This window comes from Mytilus californianus, unplaced genomic scaffold (assembly GCF_021869535.1).
Source record: "Mytilus californianus isolate M0D057914Y unplaced genomic scaffold, xbMytCali1.0.p SCAF_14, whole genome shotgun sequence".
Taxonomy (NCBI): Eukaryota; Metazoa; Mollusca; class Bivalvia; order Mytilida; family Mytilidae; genus Mytilus; species Mytilus californianus.
The window spans coordinates 246,516-267,495 of NW_026262626.1; the positions used below are offsets into that span (position 1 = coordinate 246,516).

The following is a 20,980-nucleotide window of genomic DNA, read 5'->3' on the forward strand; positions in this document are numbered from 1 at the left end:
GTTCAAAATTCAATATCCCTAAAAATGCATCAATATTCCATATCCCATTTATTTTTAGGACAAATATCCCATATCCCTAAAATTAAAATGGCAAATATCCCGTATCCCAATATACCCAATACAAGCCTCATAAATCGACGTTACATTTGCCGGCAATGCACGTCAAGTAACTTGCAACATTGTAACGTAAGACAATGGTTGTTACGTACGACGTCATTGTACTTCTCTGATAAACATATCTTCCGAAATTCCTCTGGCACGTACCAGATAAAAATCTCATGAATCTTGGCACTCGAAAGACCTTTCCTGAATAACAAAACAATTGTTCGGATACTATGTAGGTTTACAGTTTGACACAAATCATCGAACGATCAGGTTAGTTTGTACATGAATGATACAAAAAAAAGTAAAATAACAAAAATTCCGAACTCAAATGAAAATTCAAAACGGAAAGTCCGTTATAAAATGGCAAAATCAAAAGCGCAAACACATCAAACAAATGGAAAAAAACTGTCATATTCCTGACTTGATACAGACATTTCCTATTGTAGAAAATGGTGGATTAAACCGGGTTGTATAGCAAGCTAAACCTCTCACTTGTATGACAGTCGCATAGAATTCCATTATATTGACAACAATTAGTGAGCAAAACAAACCGACATAATAGGTAAAAATGTCAAAAATTAAATGTCAAGTTGAAAAATAACAGTTTACTCTATAGTGTAAGGAAGATATTGTGGTGTATGATGATGACAAGTTAATTTTTTTTCAGATTTGGTTTCCTTCACAAAAGATGGAAGATGAACCGGATTTGACTTTTATAGGAACTTCTTTGTTGGTTCTAGTTGTAGCTTCGATATTGTTTATAGTTGGATTTTCGACGCCTTACTTTAGTGAGACTACTCAAGATACATATCGAACCTACACCGGGTTATGGAAACATTGCCTTGATCGCATGGGTACAAATGAAATGGTATGTGGGGAAACAGTCAATAATGTTACAGAAGCAAAAGGTTTGTTAATACTCCAATAAAGTAAAGTTTTTGAGTATAAGGTTCTAACATCTTTTCCCGTTCCTCGCATGTTCCCAAATATTTAAATTATTTCTAAGATTGTGATAACTTTTTAAAAAAGTCTTTCATTAATTTCTATAATATCAATATATCTGATCAAATATACTAATAATGAGACATAATTTGAAGAGGTATGGACGTTTTCACACCAGGGCCATTTCCAAAAAAGTCTTTCCACAATATCTATAATTCACAGTGTCACAGCTCCGTGTGTATACGCTAAGGTTCTAACAATATTATGATATAATGGATTATTAAAAAAAAAAAAAAAATCCTAGGACAATGTAACCCTGAATTACACTTTGATTATATGGAAATATTCGGGGTTAAATACAGTAACTGTTCTTTCAAAAAAAGGCATGTGACCTAATTTTACTTTAGGGGACTTTACACATTGTGAAAAAATGAGAGTACTCGTAAAAAAATAAGATTTTTTGGTAGTATGAATTAAATTGATATATATATAGGTTGTGGTTCCCCTAAAGTAAAGGAAGGCATTATAGCACTACTTTTTTTTAGGGGACTCGTATATATATCAAACAGGTTTATAGTAATTGTTTCTTTGAATGTGTATATAGGTTGTGGGTCCCCTGAAGTAAAAGAAGGCATTATAGCACTACTTTACTTTAGGGGACTCATACATATCATACAGTTTTATAGTAATTGTTTATTTAAGTGTGTATATAGATTGTGGGACCCCTAAGTAAAATATGGCATTATAGCACTACTTTATTTTAGGGGACTCGAATATAAATCAAACAGTTTTATAGTAATTGTTTCTTTAAATGTGTGTATAGGTTGTGGGTCCCTAAAGTAAAAGAAGGCATAATAGCACTGTTTTACTTAAGGGGACTCAATTGGAAGCTTTTACCTTTTTTATAATAAAATCTGCAAAAATCATTAAGAATATGCTTTAAGGGCATACAAGACAGTCTTGATCCCACGGTGATTTTTTTACGAAAATTTGCATACAAGTTATTTTGCACCTAGTCAATTCAAATATATAATAAAAAATATACCTTCATGTGCTACTTTAAGATATAAATGTGGTCGAAATTTCAGACATTTTACTCAAAAATTTCGCTTTTTTGAACATTTTTATCCTTTGGATAGACATACCTAACTTTTTTGTTTCAAAAAAAAAAAAAAAAAAAAACACAAGCAGATTTTTGTAAAAACATTTGGAAAATCTTCTTTACATAAGTATGCTCTAGATTTGTATAACAATTCTTTGGAATAATTAATTTTTATCAAAGTTTCATGATTTTAGAAAAAAAACGGCATTTTTTGCTGTTTATTTATCTAATTTAAAAAAATTTCATCGGTGACTTTTTCATAAAAATTGGTACAAATAATCTTCATACGTAATCAAACCTAAAAAATAGGGGTCCATGAACTTGTTTTTAAGTGAAATCGGTTTGAATGATAAAAATCAGTCGAAAAATGCTTTTTTCCGGATATGTCCCAGTTTGACGTCGCGAAAATAACATTTTACGTTAGCAACGTCATTACCTCCCCTTTAACTGTATCGTATGCCCTTAATATGTTACCAAACAATTTTAGAAAACGTATCCATAGTTAGTTTACATAAAAAAGACCAGAAAAATCTTTTATAGACACAGTCCCCCAAAGTAAAATCTAGGAATTTTGAGTCCCCTGAAGTAAAAGAAGGCCAGGCAGGTACCATTCATGGACGAAATGACTTATAGTGTGCTATCGATCTTGAAACATATTGACATTAAACCTTATGTACTCATTGACACCTTGACATTAATTGACGAAACAAGATGTATAATCATTGAACATTGACAGACCATCAGACGATGTATTTAATGACAGATTTACATTGACAGAGCAAGAGGTGTAATTATTTAAACATTGACAGACAATGGCATGATGTATTCATTGACAGATTAAAGTTGACAGAGTTGGAGGTATAATTTTAAAAAAATTCACAAACAATTAGTGCATGTAATCATTGACAGACCAAGAGGCGAAAAGCCTCATGTATAATCATTGAATTTTCAAACATTGACAGACAATCAGATGAAGTATTTATTGACAGACCATTAGACGATGTATTCATTGACAGATTGACATTGACAGACTAAGAGGTATAATCATTGAAACATTGACAGACAATGAGATGAAGTATTTATTGGCAGATTGACATTGACAGACCATGAGACGATGTATAATTCATTGACGGATTGACATTGACAGACTTAGAGGTATAATCATTAAAGACAATGTTACGATATATCCATTGACATATTGACATTGACTGGCCAAGAGACGATGCATTCATTGACACAATGACATTGACAGACAATCAAAGTTGCTCATTGACACACTGTAATTGACATAATCCATTTGGCGATTCTGTGCGCGTATCGTAGCCCCAAACACTACTACTTAATGGTATTTAACGACCTTTACTGGCTGTTAAGCCCTCTCACGGTCGGCTCGGTGTCCTGTGTTTATTCTAACTGTACGGCGTTGGTTACTGTAAACATAGCAGTACGTCGTTGAGCCATCTATTCAGCACCACATGTTGTAGCTAGCAGATAATCAGGAGCTGATCCAGCACGTCCATTCAGCTGTAAGGACTGAGACGTGACTGGAGTGTGATGGCCCCAAAAACAGTCTGCAAAATTTTAAGGATTTACCACACCGTAAACCGGTGCTTTTTTAAATGAACAGAAACATTCCGTACAACTAAAGCTGATCAGTACTGAATAGAAGACATATTTGCCCTTTAAATTCCGTGCAAATTTTTAAAATACCATCCATGGTCGGTATTTAAAAACACGGAAATTCTGCGGTCAATTTTGAACAAACTGATTTTCCAGTTCCATTGTCAGACACTATCCGGAAATTATGATTTTTCCATTAGTTACGATTTTCATCTCGCCTCCGACGAAAAGTCTTGGAAGGCGAGACATAGATATTTTTCAGCGGCATAGGCTTCAACAATTGTTAAGTTTTCTGCTTAAGTCAGTTTGATAGGAACTAATTATGATAGATCAATGATATTTTTTATAACGTTGCAATACTATCAGTACATATCAGTTTGATGACTATATCGAGGCCCTGTTCCCTAGGTCATGGTCCAGTTACTTTGAATTAATTAACACTTTTCAATGTTAAGTTATCTGCTTAAGTCAGTTTGATAGGAACTAATTGAAATAGATCAATGATATTTTCTATAAAGTTGCATTGCACTACTATCAGTACATATCAGTATGATGACTATGTCGAGGCCCTTTAAATACCCACCCCCCCCCCCCCCCCACCAAAAAAAAAAAAACAAAAACAAAAAAAAAACAAAAAAAACAAAACATTTATTTAATTTTATCAAATGAATTGGTTCTCAAAATGACGCTTTTTTAAATCGAGCACATCCTTATGGTTTAAATAATATTGGAAAATCATCCTACATAGGTTATTCTACATACAGTATTACTCCAAAACACACAATACTCCGTTTTGTAAGAAGATGGTCAGCTTGCTCTTAATATTATGGCTGCTGATGATTAGGTACAACACGGGGAGAATGACAGAAAAATTATTACATCACTAAATAAAATCATTAAAAAATGTTGCATGTGGAGATTTGTTTTCAATGTTTTAGATTATTGCAAGTCAACGAAGTCCGCTCCATTATTTCCCAGGAATAAAGTTAATAGACTTTCTCTATAACATCAAGTCTATTGGTTCTCAGAAAAGAAAATGCACATTTATTTATATATATATTTGTTTATATTATATTGCGTAATACTTGTTTTTTTTCAGATTTGTTAAAAGTATGTAAAGCCATGCTTATACTTGGACTCCTTGCTATCTTAACATCGATATTTTGTGTTGCATTCAGTTTGTGTTTAAGATGTAAGCCCTATGAAAGAAGAATATTACGAATTTGTGGTATTATGACTACAATTTTTGCTGGTAAGTCTAATTTATGTTTTGAATGAATAATTCTCCGTTTCAGAATCCACAGGACTATGGATAATTTCATCGTTTATACCCCAAATTGATAAATAATATCACGTCATTAGTTTAATTTCAATTGTTAAGGATGATTTAACCAATCACAACGTGTTGGCGTACGCTTTTTTTTTTTTGAAAATATTACCCAGAATGCATTAGAATTTGAAACTACTAATTTTTCAACAACTTTAAAGAACATGAATTGCATCCCAGATCCTGTGAAAAAGGTTTACCCGCAAGTGCCAGACTTAAGATGACAAACTACCTACTCCCATAACATCAAAAGAAAACAAACATAATAAACAGTCAAAACGTTGAGGAACACATATTAGAACAGTTAAAGGGGCATTAGCTTCGAGATATGTAAAAAAAAAAAAAAAATCAATAGATTTTTTTTGGTTCAATCATTAATAAAAGTTAAATAATGAAATAATAATTCGAATTTAGCAGCCAGTTTGGTTCAATTTTGTCAAAATAAGGTAAGAAATATCGCTGATGAATTATTCACTTGCAAGTGAATAATTCGACCTCATTGAATCCGTATTCACGTGACCTTCAATTTAACCCCTTTGCTGTAGATGGGATACGCATGTATTCAGCTATTAAAAGGAAAGGAATGTAAACATTGAAAGTGAAACAAGGATGAATCATTTGTTTGACTGAGACCATGTAAAAGGTATTCATGTGAATTCAAAAATAAAATTGTGAAAAAAAAAACCTAATGAGTAAACTCAGGTCAATGTCAGATACAGATTTTATATTTTATTAGATTGCTTTTTATACAAAAGTTTTAAGCTGTGATTCATAAGTACTATTTATTGCTGTAAAATTAAATAATAAATTATTTATTTTATTATCAAGACTATAAGGACCCCATTGGAAATAAGCTTGTTTGCTTTCATGGGTCATCCTTGGGTTAAGGCATAAGAGGTACCTAAAGTCACACCCATTGCTATATTTGAAGTTGTATTTAGCTAAATTTCTAAAACTTATTATGTATTTGTATATATTGCCTTTACCTGAATAAATTTTAATTAATATTATTCGATCCACAAAAAATCATTTTATACATGTAAAAATGATGATAAAAATGTGTGTCTGGTGTTTGAGAGACGGCTTTCCTGGTATGGAACTTGTGATGATAAACATACTTTTTTAAACTAAAATATGAAATCAAACAGACCTATTTTTTTTATAGAAAATCGGTATCTATTTATATTTATATCTATGTTTATATCGGGTTATATGACCATCGGCTGTCTTCGGAGGTCATCTCGACGGTCAATTAGATGACGTCTAGACAAAAATACACACAAAATGCTGATACATAAAACCGAGTCCATGCATAATAAATTGTTCATTTTAGACTTTTTGTAATTTGGATATACGTTTTAAAATTGAGAATGGAAATGGGGAATGTGTCAAAGAGACAACAACCCGACCATAGAGCAGACAACAGCCGAAGGCCACCAATCGGTCTTCAATGCAGCGAGAAACTCCCGCACCCAGAGGCGTCCTTCAGCTGGCCCCTAAACAAATATGTATACTAGTTCAGTGATAATGAACGTCATATTAAACTCCAAATTATACACAAGAAACTAAAATTAAAAATGATACAAGACTAACAAAGGCCAGAGGCTCCTGACTTGGGACAGTCGCAAAAATGCGGCGGGGTTAAACATGTTTTTTGAGATCTCAATCCTTCCCCTATACCTCTAGCCAATGTAGAAAAAACAAACGCACAACAGTACGCACAGTAAAACTCAGTTAAAGAGAATATGTTATAAATCAAATATGAGAATTTGAGTCAAATCGGTGAGCATGAATTTGACAGCTAATGCCCCTTTAAAACTGTCTTCTACATGCATAGAAGCATTGGTACTGGGTTGATTGTATCCCCGAAAAACGACAGTTACCCAACAACAGAACCCACTTTGAGGTAGCAATGGAAAATTTGATCACGATATCAATGACACGATGGATATTTCTCGAATTATACTAATAGTCTAACCAGACACAATCTTCATCAATAGTTTGGGAACACAATTTGGTATTGTTTGGAGATCTTGACCAAAATAGCCGTTTACAATACTTCAAAATCGTCTAAATTCAATTTTGACCGAATGAGTTTCTGCGGTTTTATAATACACTTTTTATAGGTTAACAAGAACATGAGTCCATTTGGACATGTGTCTTACGCACGGTGTTCGGTTTTGCAATGATAAAGTTACGCGACCTCTTTCGTCAATTTCGATCGACTTCTGTATGAAATGTCAGAACTTTGCACTATCCACACCAATTTCATTCTGATTTTTAACTATTTATTTTAATAAAGACACTGTTAAAATGCCAGATTATTCATTTTTGACACATAAAACATATTTTCTTCATCTTGATTAGAACTTAATTAGTATATATGTTACACTCAGATATGTCAGATACTTGTCATGTCCAAGACTGTCAGTTATTGTAAGCTGTGTATCCTCTGACATGGTCAAGATTCCGTCATAAATATCGTGTGGAAACAGCTGGAACGAGCGATGTTTTGTGCTGTAAGAGTTTTTTAAACACGTCTTCAATACATGTTAATTTTCCAAAGAACGCTCTGTTCGCGATTAATTTCAAAGCGTTTAGGTGCATGGACACCATTTGTTATCCGATGCAGAAATAAACCTTAAATAATAAGTTTAAATATCTATTGAAATAGACTGTGAACTATGTAATTTTTGGAATGAAAATTTCAATTTGGAAATGTTCATGTTAAATTATTAAATGATTTACCGTGCTTAATATGCCATGAAGACTGCGTATTTCTTAACGTGCGTCTATATGTCGGATGCTTGCATGGAATTCGTGTATACGTGTTAAAATCACTCGAGTCGTTCTATCTGGTATAAGGTTCCGAAAACAAAAGCGCCGGTATTATAAAAGTATAAAGGGCATACCCGTGGTAAAGTTAGTATAAATTCAAGTCTATTGATTATTTCTATTCTAATAGGACAAATACGGTAATCCTGACCCTAACCCTAACCCTAACTTCTTTATTCTTTAGAGCTAGGCATGTCGATATTGTTCAATAAAATTGAGAATGGAAACGGGGAAGGTGTCAAAGAGACAACAACCCGACCAAAGAGCAGCCCAAGGCCATCAATGGGTCTTCAACACAGCGAGAAATCCCGAACCTGGAGGCGGGCTGTAGCTGGCCCCTAAACAAAAATGTGTACTAGTTCAGAGAAAACTAAACTCCGAAATATATAAATGAACCAAAATTTAAAAAAAAATCCATACAAGACTAACAAAGGCCAGAGGTTCCTGACTTTGGACAGGCGCAAAAATGCAGCGGGTTTAAACATGTTTTGTGAGATCTCAACCCTCCCCCTATACTTCTAGCCAACGTAGAATAAACAAACACACAGCAATACCACATGTTGACCTCTAGATGGTTTTTAATTGGTTTGATTGGTGGGCTACTGTTTCATTGACAGATCCTCAAAACTTCCTTTTATTCATATTGTGATCTTTTTAAAGAATTTCACATTTATTCATAAAATCAAATAATCATTCGGGTAAATGATTACAGTTGAAGAAAACTTTACAATGATTTTGAAATTTTTCATAATTTTTTATCCAGCAAAAATGATTGACCCTATATCTAAAAGAAGGGACATGTATCCTTTTATTTATCTCTCAAATTTCAAACATTTATCAAAATTATAGTTAAGGAAAGCCATTTCAAGCAATTATAATCTTATCAGTAAATTTTCGTACTTAATGTTGTAGAAACCCCAAAGTATAGAAAAAAGTAAAATAACAAAAATACCAAACTTCAAGGAAAATTCATAACGGAAAGTCCTTTGTCAAATGGCAAAATCAAAAGCTCAAACACTTAATGAATGGCTATTATTTATTTTGAATTTATTGAACCATAAAATTAATTTTTGACTCTTCACATTTTACATAATCCGCGAAAAATTGAAAATAAAGGTAAGACTTTTAACCAATTAGAAGACAGTAAATACACCAAATTTATTTATATCAAAAAACGAATGAAAAACAACTGTCATATTCTTGACTTGGTACAGGCATTTCCTTATATAGAAAATGGTGGATTAAACCTGGTTTTGTAGCTAGCTAAATCTCTCACTTGTTTGACAGTCGCATAGAATTTCATTATATTGACAACAAGGTGTGAGCAAAACAAACAGACATAATAGGTAAAAAATGTCAAAAATTGGGGTACAACAGTCAATATTGTGTTATAATCTTAATCACTATAAAAACAAATAACTATTTCAACAAAGAAAAAAACCAAAAATGGCATATAGACACTCTTTGAACAAAGCATATGAGCAAAAATGAAAGACAAGAATATAAAATGTATAAATACCGAGCCACGCCAAAAGTATATTACAAAAAATGAACTAACCAGTAAAGGTTTAAAATATACAAATACAAATAAAAAGAACACTAGAACACATTATTAAGATGATAAACAACGTCAGTACCTATAATATATACTTCAAGACCATCATGTATTATTTGTGAAGTTGATACGGAATATTTATCAACAAGGTCTTGGTATCTTCGATGAACATTTTTAGAAAAAGGACGAGACGTTCTATGACATAATCCTGGTTCGTCAACTTTCTGCTCAGACACTGGTGACGTTTTATTAAGTCTGAGTAGCAGCTGCAAGCCCTTGAATACCGGATGACTTGGGAAATGTATATCCCATATGCAGGTGAAGTTGGTATATTGGTATATAGCTTTGGTGATTTTTGTACAGATTTAAAGACCTTTTGAAAAAGGGCCTTCAGTGTGTAATAAATTTATGGAAAACTGACTCTACCTCTTTTGGTTTGGTACTTTTATATTGGCATTCTTTATGGTATTTCATGTTTTTCGGGGGTACAATTTCGGTTAAAATCGGAATACTCTGCTTATAGCGTAATTTTGATAGTAAATAACTATAGATATATATTTAATATAGAATAATACATGGCAAAATCCGTATCGCATGCTGTATCACCACGAGAAACCAATATCAGTCCCGAGGGCCGAAGGTCCCGAGGGCTGATATTGGTCGAGTGGTGATACAGCATGCGATACGGATTTTGTCATGTATTATGCTGTTTATCATACATTTAAATAGAATCAGATTAATGTGATATACGTTTTTTTTTTTAAATCGTCCGAAAAAATAACAAACAAAAGAACATAAGGATTTTCCTGTATTTTTCCAGCTGACTTTTTTTATAGACTTCCTTATTTGCTTAATATCCACATCGTAATGTCCCCTACAACCTTATTACATGCTCAATATAGAACTATGAATCTGGCAAAAAATATACTTTAAGACCATGTATTTAAAAGCATTCACTAACAATAGTGTCAACTGTTCCCTCCTGTAGAATACAACCCACCTTCCCAATATTTGTTGTTAATTTTAATCATTATACTACAATCTGAACTCATTTAAATACATAAATATGGACAACAATGTTACCAAGTATCATCTATTCAAAGATTATTAACAGACAAACAGGGGATTCCTATATACACAGTCATTGGACAAAAGTGAGTTCCCACTAAAAAACTTATTGTATCTATTTTATAAAAATCGCTTATAAAGTTACTGGGTAATATTTTTTTTGAAAAATATCGATTTTAGTTGAAATGATATGACATTTCTTGAGTGGGAACTCACTTTTTTCCTATGCCAGGAAATACAGCAACTGGACGTCATAGGTCAAACGTTGACGTCATTTGATTTATGACGTCACGCCAGGTATGCGATACGGATTTAGCTATGCGATACGGGGTATGCGATACGGGTTTAGCTTTGCGATACGGGGTATGCGATACAGGGTAGGTGATACAGACTGGAAAAAAGAACCTTTATTAGATATACAAAATTGCTGTATTTTGTACTAAATATATGATAAATAGTAATATCATCGTCCATAATGGTGGCATAAGATTATTACCGCGTCCCCTCATATTTGACATAAATAAATGGAAGAAAATGTTCGTTAGGAAATTAACTTCTTTTGAAGAGTTGATGTATATACAATAATTAAAATTGGATTTTTGCGCGTTCTGAACTTTCGATATGAGATTTTAAGGATCATTGACACAAATTGATTTTGACTTATTGTATGCTTGTAACAAAAATGTGATGTACAACAATTTTTTGTATGCTGTCAGAAATTCAGATTCAAATCAAATTTCGATCAAGAATGAATGATAATAAAAATGAGAATTGACATTCTTTGTGTTAACACCAAAGAGGCCAGAAAATTTGAGATAGCTCACTGTACGATATATCATTGATTTCATTGTTGAAGACCTCGCAATAGCTTCAAGATGAGAAACAACAGAAACAGTGTTATGTGTTTAATTTATGATTTCATTAGACTTTTGTCTCGTGTATATATACCCAAAATGTGAGAATAAAATGCACTAATCGAAGGGTCGTAGAAGTTGCGTGTGCGAGAAACATAAATCGCAGCATCGTCTTACACTTGGTTCCTGCTATGTATAAGTACCTTGCTCTATACATATATACATGTATATATATAAGAAAAAGAAAAAAAAAGAGAATCAATAAAAAAAATAACACAACACCGGTAAAGTTTTTGTTACGACACTAAAAATTTAATATGATCATTTTTTTTTCTTTCAGTGGTGTTTATTTTTGTAGGAATCGCTGTATATCCTGATATTGCACAAGACGTAGTTCCGGGAGATCTTGAAACATATTATGGTTCCTCATTTACATTATGCGTGATAGCAATGTGTCTCACTAGTTTAGCCGCCATCTTCCAGATAATGGACCTCATATATAGAGTGTTTGTGCTGGAAAGAAAGAAGAACCGTAAACCCCTGATTACTCCTAACTAATATTATTTGCTGGATCTTTTGTTTTGAATAAGTTGAATTATTCTGTTTGATCTAATTAAAGTGTCACCAATCATATGTCGGACAGCATAACAATGTATGAATAGGTTATGATTTTGCTTTGGGGTAAGAATTTTCCGCATTAATTCAATATACGAAAGGCATTTTAAAGCCCCAGTTGCACGTCCATATCAAAACTTGTATGTTCAGCCCCCATCCCACGAGTTATAAGATATAAATACTATGCAGAAAAAAGACTGGTTACACAAACATATATACAATTCATCCAGGAATAAAACTTAAGTATCACGTATTCACAAGAAGTGTTTACTCATTTAGAGAATAAGGAAGACATTCTAAACCTGCTAAGTTCAGAACTAAAGAAACTAGGCATTAACGATTTGGAATGTGTAAATTATACACTAAGACTTAATATGATGCATCAAAACACGTGCTTCCAAAATAATTCCTGTAATAAAATTAACGGTACTAATTTTTCTGCACGAAGTACGCATTTCGACAATTAATGTCTCTTCAGTAATGATCGAGGCCAAAATAATTTGAAAATCCAAAACTTAATAAAACCTAAGTACGTGCTTGAATTATTTAAGGCTACTTACGCATACATCATTATATATATATATCTAAATTGAAAACAACATATATATATATATAAACTAGTCTAAATTGATAACAAAGTTCAAACCTATGATTGCGTTGGATAAAACCGCAATTTTTATACGTGTGCATGCAAAACAAATTTCTTGTTAGAGGGTTTATACATGTATACAGCACAAACAACATTTTCCAAAAGACCAAAAAAGTGAAAAAGTATATTTTAACAAAACGCATTTGACTAACAGGTCGAACAACAAATGTTCTTAAATCCTGTTGACTGCCTTTGGCGATTGACAAATAAACGGATCACAAGGTGTAATAAATGGATCTTAACTATAAATTTAATACCAAACAGAAAACAATAAACTTTCGGCGAAGATGGTATACCGCAAACAAAGGTGCAAAGATTTTTTGTACACCATATCCGTGTTTCGACAATTAATGTCTCTTCAGTGATGTTAGGAATCGAAACGGTTATTGGAAGGCCACATAATTTACCTCAATTTAGGATAGACTCTTGAATTTTGAGGAGTCAAAATAGGATGAACGGATCATATAAACCCGAAGGCAAATATAATACAAGCCCCAACGCAAAAATATAAACAAGTCTAAATTGAAAACAACGTTCAACCTATGATTGCGTTGGATAAAAACCGCAATTTTCATACGTGTGCATGCAAAACAAATTTCTTGTTAGAGGGGTCTAAATACAGCACATACAACATTTTCCAAAAGACCAAAAAAAGTGAAAAAGTATATTTTAACAAAACGCATTTGACTAACAGGTCGAACAACAAATGTTCTTAAATCCTGCTGACTGCCATTGGCGATCGCCAAATAAACGGATCACAAGGTGTAATAAATGGATCTTAACTATAAATTTAATACCAAACAGAAAACAATAAACTTGCGGCGAAGATGGTATACCGCAAACAAAGGTGCAAAGGTTTTTTGTACACCATATCCGGATTTCGACAATTAATGTCTCTTCGGTGATGTGAGGAATCAAAACGGTTATTGGAAGGTGACATAATTTACCTCAATTTAAGATAGACTCTTGAATTTTGAGGAGTCAAAATTGGTTGAACGGATCATATAAACCCGAAGGCAAATATAATACAAGCCCAAACAAAAAAAATATAAACAAGTCAAAATTGAAAACAACGTTGAAACCTATGATTGCGTTGGATAAAAACCGCAATTTATATACGTGTGCATGCAAAACAAATTTATTGTTAGAGGGGTATATATATATATCATCACTGAAGAGACATTAATTGTCGAAACTCGGATATGGTGTACAAAAAATCTTTGCACCTTTGTTTGCGGTATACCATCTTCGCCGCAAGTTTATTGTTTTCTGTTTGGTATTAAATTTATAGTTAAGATCCATTTATTACACCTTGTGATCCGTTTATTTGGCAATCGCCAATGGCAGTCAGCAGGATTTAAGAACATTTGTTGTTCGACCTGTTAGTCAAATGCGTTTTGTTAAAATATACTTTTTCACTTTTTTGGTCTTTTGAAAAATGTTGTTTGTGCTGTATTTAGACCCCTCTAACAAGAAATTTGTTTGCATGCACACGTATAAAAATTGCGGTTTTTGTCCAACGCAATCATAGGTTTGAACGTTGTTTTCAATTTAGACTTGTTTATATTTTTTCGTTTTGGCTTGTATTATATTTGCCTTCGGGTTTATATGATCCGTTCATCCTATTTTGACTCCTCAAAATTCAAGAGTCTATCCTTAATTGAGGTAAATTTTGTGGCCTTCCAATAACCGTTTCGATTCCTAACATCACTGAATAGACATTAATTGTCGAAATCCGGATATGGTGTACAAAAAATCTTTGCACCTTTGTTTGCGGTATACCATCTTCGCCGCAAGTTTATTGTTTTCTGTTTGGTATTAAATTTATAGTTAAGATCCATTTATTACACCTTGTGATCCGTTTATTTGGCAATCGCCAATGGCAGTCAGCAGGATTTAAGAACATTTGTTGTTCGACCTGTTAGTCAAATGCGTTTTGTTAAAATATACTTTTTCACTTTTTTTGGTCTTTTGAAAAATGTTGTTTGTGCTGTATTTAGACCCCTCTAACAAGAAATTTGTTTGCATGCACACGTATAAAAATTGCGGTTTTTATCCAACGCAATCATAGGTTTGAACGTTGTTTTCAATTTAGACTTGTTTATATATATATATATATATATATATACATGTAATTACACTTGTGACTTCTAGTAAGCTATGTTGTTGGTCATTCTGTTTATATAGTACTTCATGTGTGTTAGTATTAGACAACTTTGACTCTCGAACGTTAAGGTTTGTCCGTTGCGGTTCCTTATGAGGTAAATTCTGAACGCTTCAGAAACACGAAATTAATTAAGTGTATATTTCCATTTACACTGAAGTTAAAGGAGCTAAAACTCTGCTTGTGAGTGTGTGTGTAATAAATTTATATCAAGTACGCTCTAAGCCTAAATATTTAAAAAAAATGTCCTTAAATGTTATGAGCATTAAAACAGAGTAGACAAGCATATGTTGATAGAACGTATATGTATATCGATAGAAAATGTGATGTCTGCGGCATGTGTTTAACTCGAGGAACTTAAAGGGCAGAAACAAAATTAAGGGTCCGAGATATTAGCCATTAAAAATAATGGGCGGGAAATGATTCCCTCTAGATTTTTCATACATTTAACATCGGCACCTTTTTTCTTTCAAACACTATGAAAAATAACAATGATTGTATACGATTTTGAAATATGACTTTTAAAACTACTAGAACGAACCCGCGAAATCGCGGGCATTTAGAGCGTGGTTGAAAGTATGTAAACTGTTGAAGGATAAATTTTTGTAAAGGATTTATGACTGGAGAATTTCAGGAAAGGTATCAAAAGTCATAGGTACTTGGAGAAGGACAATTTTTTTTAGCCCTCCCCCTTTTTTTTCAAAATCCGTTATTTTTTTGTTTTCAATTAATTTCAATTAATTTCGCGTTTTTCTATATACTATGAACATATATATACTATAATCTCTATATACTATATGACCGCTTTGATAGTGTCGTGAAAATAGCGCGAACTACGTTCCTATGTTAATGTACTTTTGTTTGTCTACGTCGGAACGTCAATGACGTCGGCGTGGGCAGAAGTCATTCTATATGTTATTAAATGGTAGATTTGAACGGCTGTATTTCTATACATCTCCAATCGCCACTACATTTTGGCGCCGTGACTGTCGGAAACAATGGAATCAAAATTAAAAGCAGTACGAAGAGGACACAAGGTGCAAGTTACAAAGTTATTAAAGAAATTTGATGAGATTGAAAATAATTCGGATTTAGACAAAGAAGATGTGAATCTTATATCGGATGCAATTGAACAGAAACAAAGGACTATAGTGGATTTGAATGAAAATATACTGGATTTGACGTCGGAGGAGGATGAAGCGGAGGAAATTCAAGAGTCTGATGAGTACAGATCTGTATATGTTTAATTTAGTGTCCAAGCTTCGGAAAATTAGAAAAAAATATCCCATTCTGATTCACTTTCTCAAAATGTCGCATCAACGTCTCTAGATCCAAATGCAAACAGTTTTAAGCCATATTACCCGACAAATTCATCGCTTACCAATGCCAATGTTATACACAGCAATGAAACTGAAATTAATGTACAGCCAACCTATTTTAATAATTTCCGCTCCATGCAAAATACCCATCGTGACTTGCAGTCTACTAATAATTTCTACAACCGAGTCTTTTCTTCGGTATCAAATAGCAGTCAAAACCACAGATTACCTAAACTAGATTTACCGCACTTTGATGGGGAAATTTTACAATGGCAAACCTTTTGGGATTCCTATGAATCAACTATCCGTTTTAACAGTAATTTGACCGAGAAACAGACATTTAGTTACTTGAAGGCCCAACTCCATGGTCATGCCGCCCAAACTATTGAAGGTTTCGCACTGACAAATGCCAATTATACCACTGCCGTTAATTTACTCAAAGAGCGTTTTGGATCGCCTCACAAGATAATTCATGCCTACATGAAAGCGTTAATGGAAATGCCGACTCCTAGCAACAGTTTACAAAGCCTGAGAAGTTATGGGACAAACTTGAAGCATATGTCCGGGGACTACAGTCATTAGGTCAGACGCAAGAGATGTACGGAGCCCTGTTAGTTCCGGTTGTACTTGGAAAACTTCTACCTGAAATTCGCAAAAATATCGCACGAGAACATGACAGCGACAATATTTCTTTGATTGAATTACGCAAATCGATTGTAAAAGAAATAAAAATTCTAAAAGTAGGCCAGTCTACAGATTACGGAGATAATCACATGTCCGCTACCTTTTTCACCGGTGCGAAGTCGAGACCACCACCTCATTATGACCATAAACAGACTAAAATGCCAAAAGGGACACACGCTTGTGTTTTTTTGTAACGGAACACATCATTCCAATGAATGTACAAAGGTAAAGGACCCACAGACAGAATTGCCGTACGGTAGTAAAAAGTAAGAAATTATGTTTTAATTGCCTTGGATTTCATCTCGCCAAAGAATGTAAATCACACAATAAATGCCGAAAATGCAACAAAAAGCACCATACAAGCCTATGTGGAGGTCGATTTGTAGCTGAACAGAAGTCACAGTCAGTAACGTCGGGGGGTCAAAATGGAGATAAAGCCGTACCAGTTGTAATGCACACTTTATCTACATGTAAACAACACGCAAATGTTTTGTTGAAAACGGCAATAGCACCAGTACATTTTGAACACAATTACGCAGAAGCAAGTTTTCTATTTGAACAGGTTGCTCAACGTTCCTTCATAACTGAGAGTTTAGCCAGGAAGCTAAATGTTAAAGCCACAGAAAAAGAGACAGTTCAACTTGCTGCATTTGGAGACGTAAGTAACAATGTACGCCAACTTGAATCTACAACTATTGATACACAGACCGATTCTGGAGAGAAGATACCTATTCACGCACTGATTGTGCCAACCATATCCGTTCCTATGCAGACCAACATGACTCGTAACGTAAGAAATTTGTCGTATTTGAGAAGTCTTAAACTAGCGCTTCCACTAAGTTCACATGAACAGTTTGAAATTTCGTTGCTGATAGGAGCAGACTTTTACTGGAAGATAGTGGACGATAAGGTGATAAGAGGTGATGGACCCACAGCAGTTAGTTCCAAAATTGGCTATTTAGTGTGCGGACCAGTTAGCGATAACAGGACTTCATCAATTTCTCCCGTCCTTTTCAATATCATTTCAAGTCATCATATAGAGGAGAAAAGTATTGAAAACTTCTGGAAGTTAGAATCACTGGGGATAAATCCAGCTGAAACAGATGAAGATTTAAAGTACCTACAGACATATCAACAGACTTCACTGAGATTTGAAAATGAACAGTACCACGCCAAGTTGCCATGAAAACAGGACCACCCTGACTTGCCATCAATCTTCTATATCGCGAAATCGAGAACAGAGAGCACAATCAGAAGACTTTGTCGGGAACCAGAGCTACTTCATAGATATGGGGATATAATTAAAGAGCAAGAGAAAAGAGGATTTATAGAAAAGGTAAATGAAGATACATTTCCGGTAAAAACTCATTATATTCCTCACCATGCTGTAAAAAAGGACTCAGCTACCACAACCATTAGAATTGTATACGATTGCAGCTGCAGACAATCGCCACACAATGCCAGCATAAATGACTGTTTAATGCCTATACCGCCAGTACTTAATGATCTTACAAAAATTCTGATGAGATTTCGACTGAACAAAATTGGAGTGAGCACAGATATTGAGAAAGCCTTTCTACATGTTGGCCTAGACAACAGTGACAGAGATGTAACACGCTTCCTATGGTTGAGCGATCCGAATGACCAAACTAGCCTGATTACTTACAGGTTCAAATCTGTATTTTTTTGCGCCACATGTTCTCCATTTATCTTAAATGCAGCATTAATGAAACACTTAGATAAATATAAAACGGAAACTGCATCCACAATGAAGTAGGATTTGTATGTTGATAATGTTTTGTCAAGCCTTGAAAATGAGAAAAAAGCTCTGACATATTTCTGTAAAGCAAGATCGTTAATGTCAGACGCTGGGTTTAATCTACGCTCTTGGACATCAAATAGTAGCCATCTACGAGAACTTGCACAAGCTGAAAATATACTTGACAAAGACATCAAAACGAAAATACGTGGACTACGTTGGGATACAATTACAGACAAACTTTCCTTTCCGGAAGTAAAATTGAACCAGGAAATCGGGAATATCACAAAGCGGGAGATTTTAAGCCAGTCATCAAGGATTTACGATCCGTTAGGACTTTTAAGCCCTATTACTGTGAGAGCCAAAATACTAATGCAAGATTTATGGAGACAGAAAATAGACTGGAACAAACCTATACCGTCATCGGAACTACAACATCTATGGATAAAAGTTGTTAAAGATTTAAAAATCACAACAACTGTAGAAATGAAAAGGCACTATTTCACAAGCTCGTCACTTAACATGGACCACAATGAATTACATGTTTTTGTCGATGCAAGTATGGACGCATATGGAGCTATAACATATATTTGTAATGGAAGTCATTCAGCAGTAGTAATGGCGATGAATCGTGTAGCACCACTAAAGAAGTTGACTCTTCCACAACTAGAACTAATGGCCGCACTTATCGGTGCTCGCCTCGCTAGCCACATCAGGACTACCCTACCTAGCAACAAAGTCGTATTTTGGTCAGACAGTCAAATTGTTCTACACTGGTTGATTACGTCAAGAAAGTTAAAACGATTTGTACAAAACAGAATTAATGAGATCAGAAATTTGACTGCACAGGATGAATGGAGATCCAGCAGATTTACTGACTCGAGGACTGACTACGGAACAGTTTTTACAGAACGCACTTTGGTTTCACCGACCCCAATGGCTAACCGATGAGGAAATGTGGCCGACATGGAAGTCAACGCTTACAGATAGTACCGTATTATCAACCTTCGTAGAACACGAAAACAACGACGACCCAACAACAAAAGAAGAAAGTAACAGTCAAAATGAAGCAGGAATTGACATTATTATGGACATTACTTGGTACAGCAGTTTATTCAAAACTATCCGAGTGACCGCTTTTATTCTAAGATTTATAGCCAACTGTAAAATTCGAAAATCACAGAGAAAACCCGACCAGCTTACAACTAGTGAATTACAACATGCCATGGAACTATAGATAATGAACTGTCAGCAGAGACAATACTCGGAGGAAATTGAAAACTTAAAGTCACAGACAAGCAAAAGATTGTCGCTCGTGAAACAGTTAAGACTATTTCTTGATACAACTAGAACTATTCGTTACGGTGGGAGGATTCACAATGCACCATTGACAGAGACTGCTAGATTCCCTTATTTATTACCTAAAGACCATCTACTTACTCGAATGGTTGTTCTAGATGTACACGAAACATTAAAACATTCTGGAGTACTAGCTACCGTAACTCAGATACGACAAACATATTGGATTCCGTCCATTCGCCAGTATGTGAAGAAAGTTTTACACAAATGTATAACTTGCCGAAAAGTCAGCGGTAAACTATACATAGCACCTGATCCGCCGCCGTTGCCGAAAATCAGAATGACAGAAGCTCCGCCTTTTACAGTCACTGGAGTGGACTTTGCGGGACCCCTGTACGTTAAGGACAGAAATGGAAATGAGAGAAAAGTATTTATCTGCCTTTTTACGTGTGCTTCAACACGTGCAGTTCATCTTGAAGTAGTACCTGACCTTACAGAAGAATCATTTATACAGTCATTTAGAAGATTTACTAGCAGTAAATCTCTCCCTCGCACAATGATTTCGGATAATGCGTCTACATACTTAGCAGCAGCCGACACAATACAGAAACTTACAAGTTCATCAACTTTGAAAGACAGACTTGCAAAACATTGGACTACATGGACGTTCATACCACGACGCGCAACTTGGTATGGAGTTTTTTGGGTGCATCTTATTGGTTTGACAAACACTTTTTTGAGAAGGACACTTGGTAGGTCATACGTCACTATGGAGACACTTCAAACTATCCTCACAGAAATTGAAGCGATTATCAATGACCGACCCCTGCCATACCTTTCTTCAAACATCACAGACGAAGAGCCTTTGACACCATCACATCTGCTATACGGAAGGAAAATAACCACAACTCCGTATCCGCAAACAGACGTTCAAGATACAGCTAATATTTGCAGTGGAAAATCGGAGATCTTGACACGTGCACAACTACAGAGAAACATACTGGACAATTTTTGGAACCGTTGGAAAAATCTCTCACGTCATTACGAGAATTCCATCGGACTACAGGAAACAACGACAGAGCA

At 34.4% G+C, this 20,980-nt stretch overlaps 1 long non-coding RNA gene across 1 annotated transcript; it reads left to right on the top strand.

Annotated features, from left to right (window-relative positions):
* The first annotated feature begins 224 nt into the window (after positions 1–224).
* LOC127723973 (uncharacterized) lies at positions 225–12,248 on the top strand. Its single transcript, XR_007992289.1, has 4 exons — positions 225–375; positions 773–1,013; positions 4,869–5,021; positions 11,749–12,248. It is a non-coding gene; the product is annotated as an uncharacterized LOC127723973 (long non-coding RNA).
* The last annotated feature ends 8,732 nt before the right edge of the window (positions 12,249–20,980 follow it).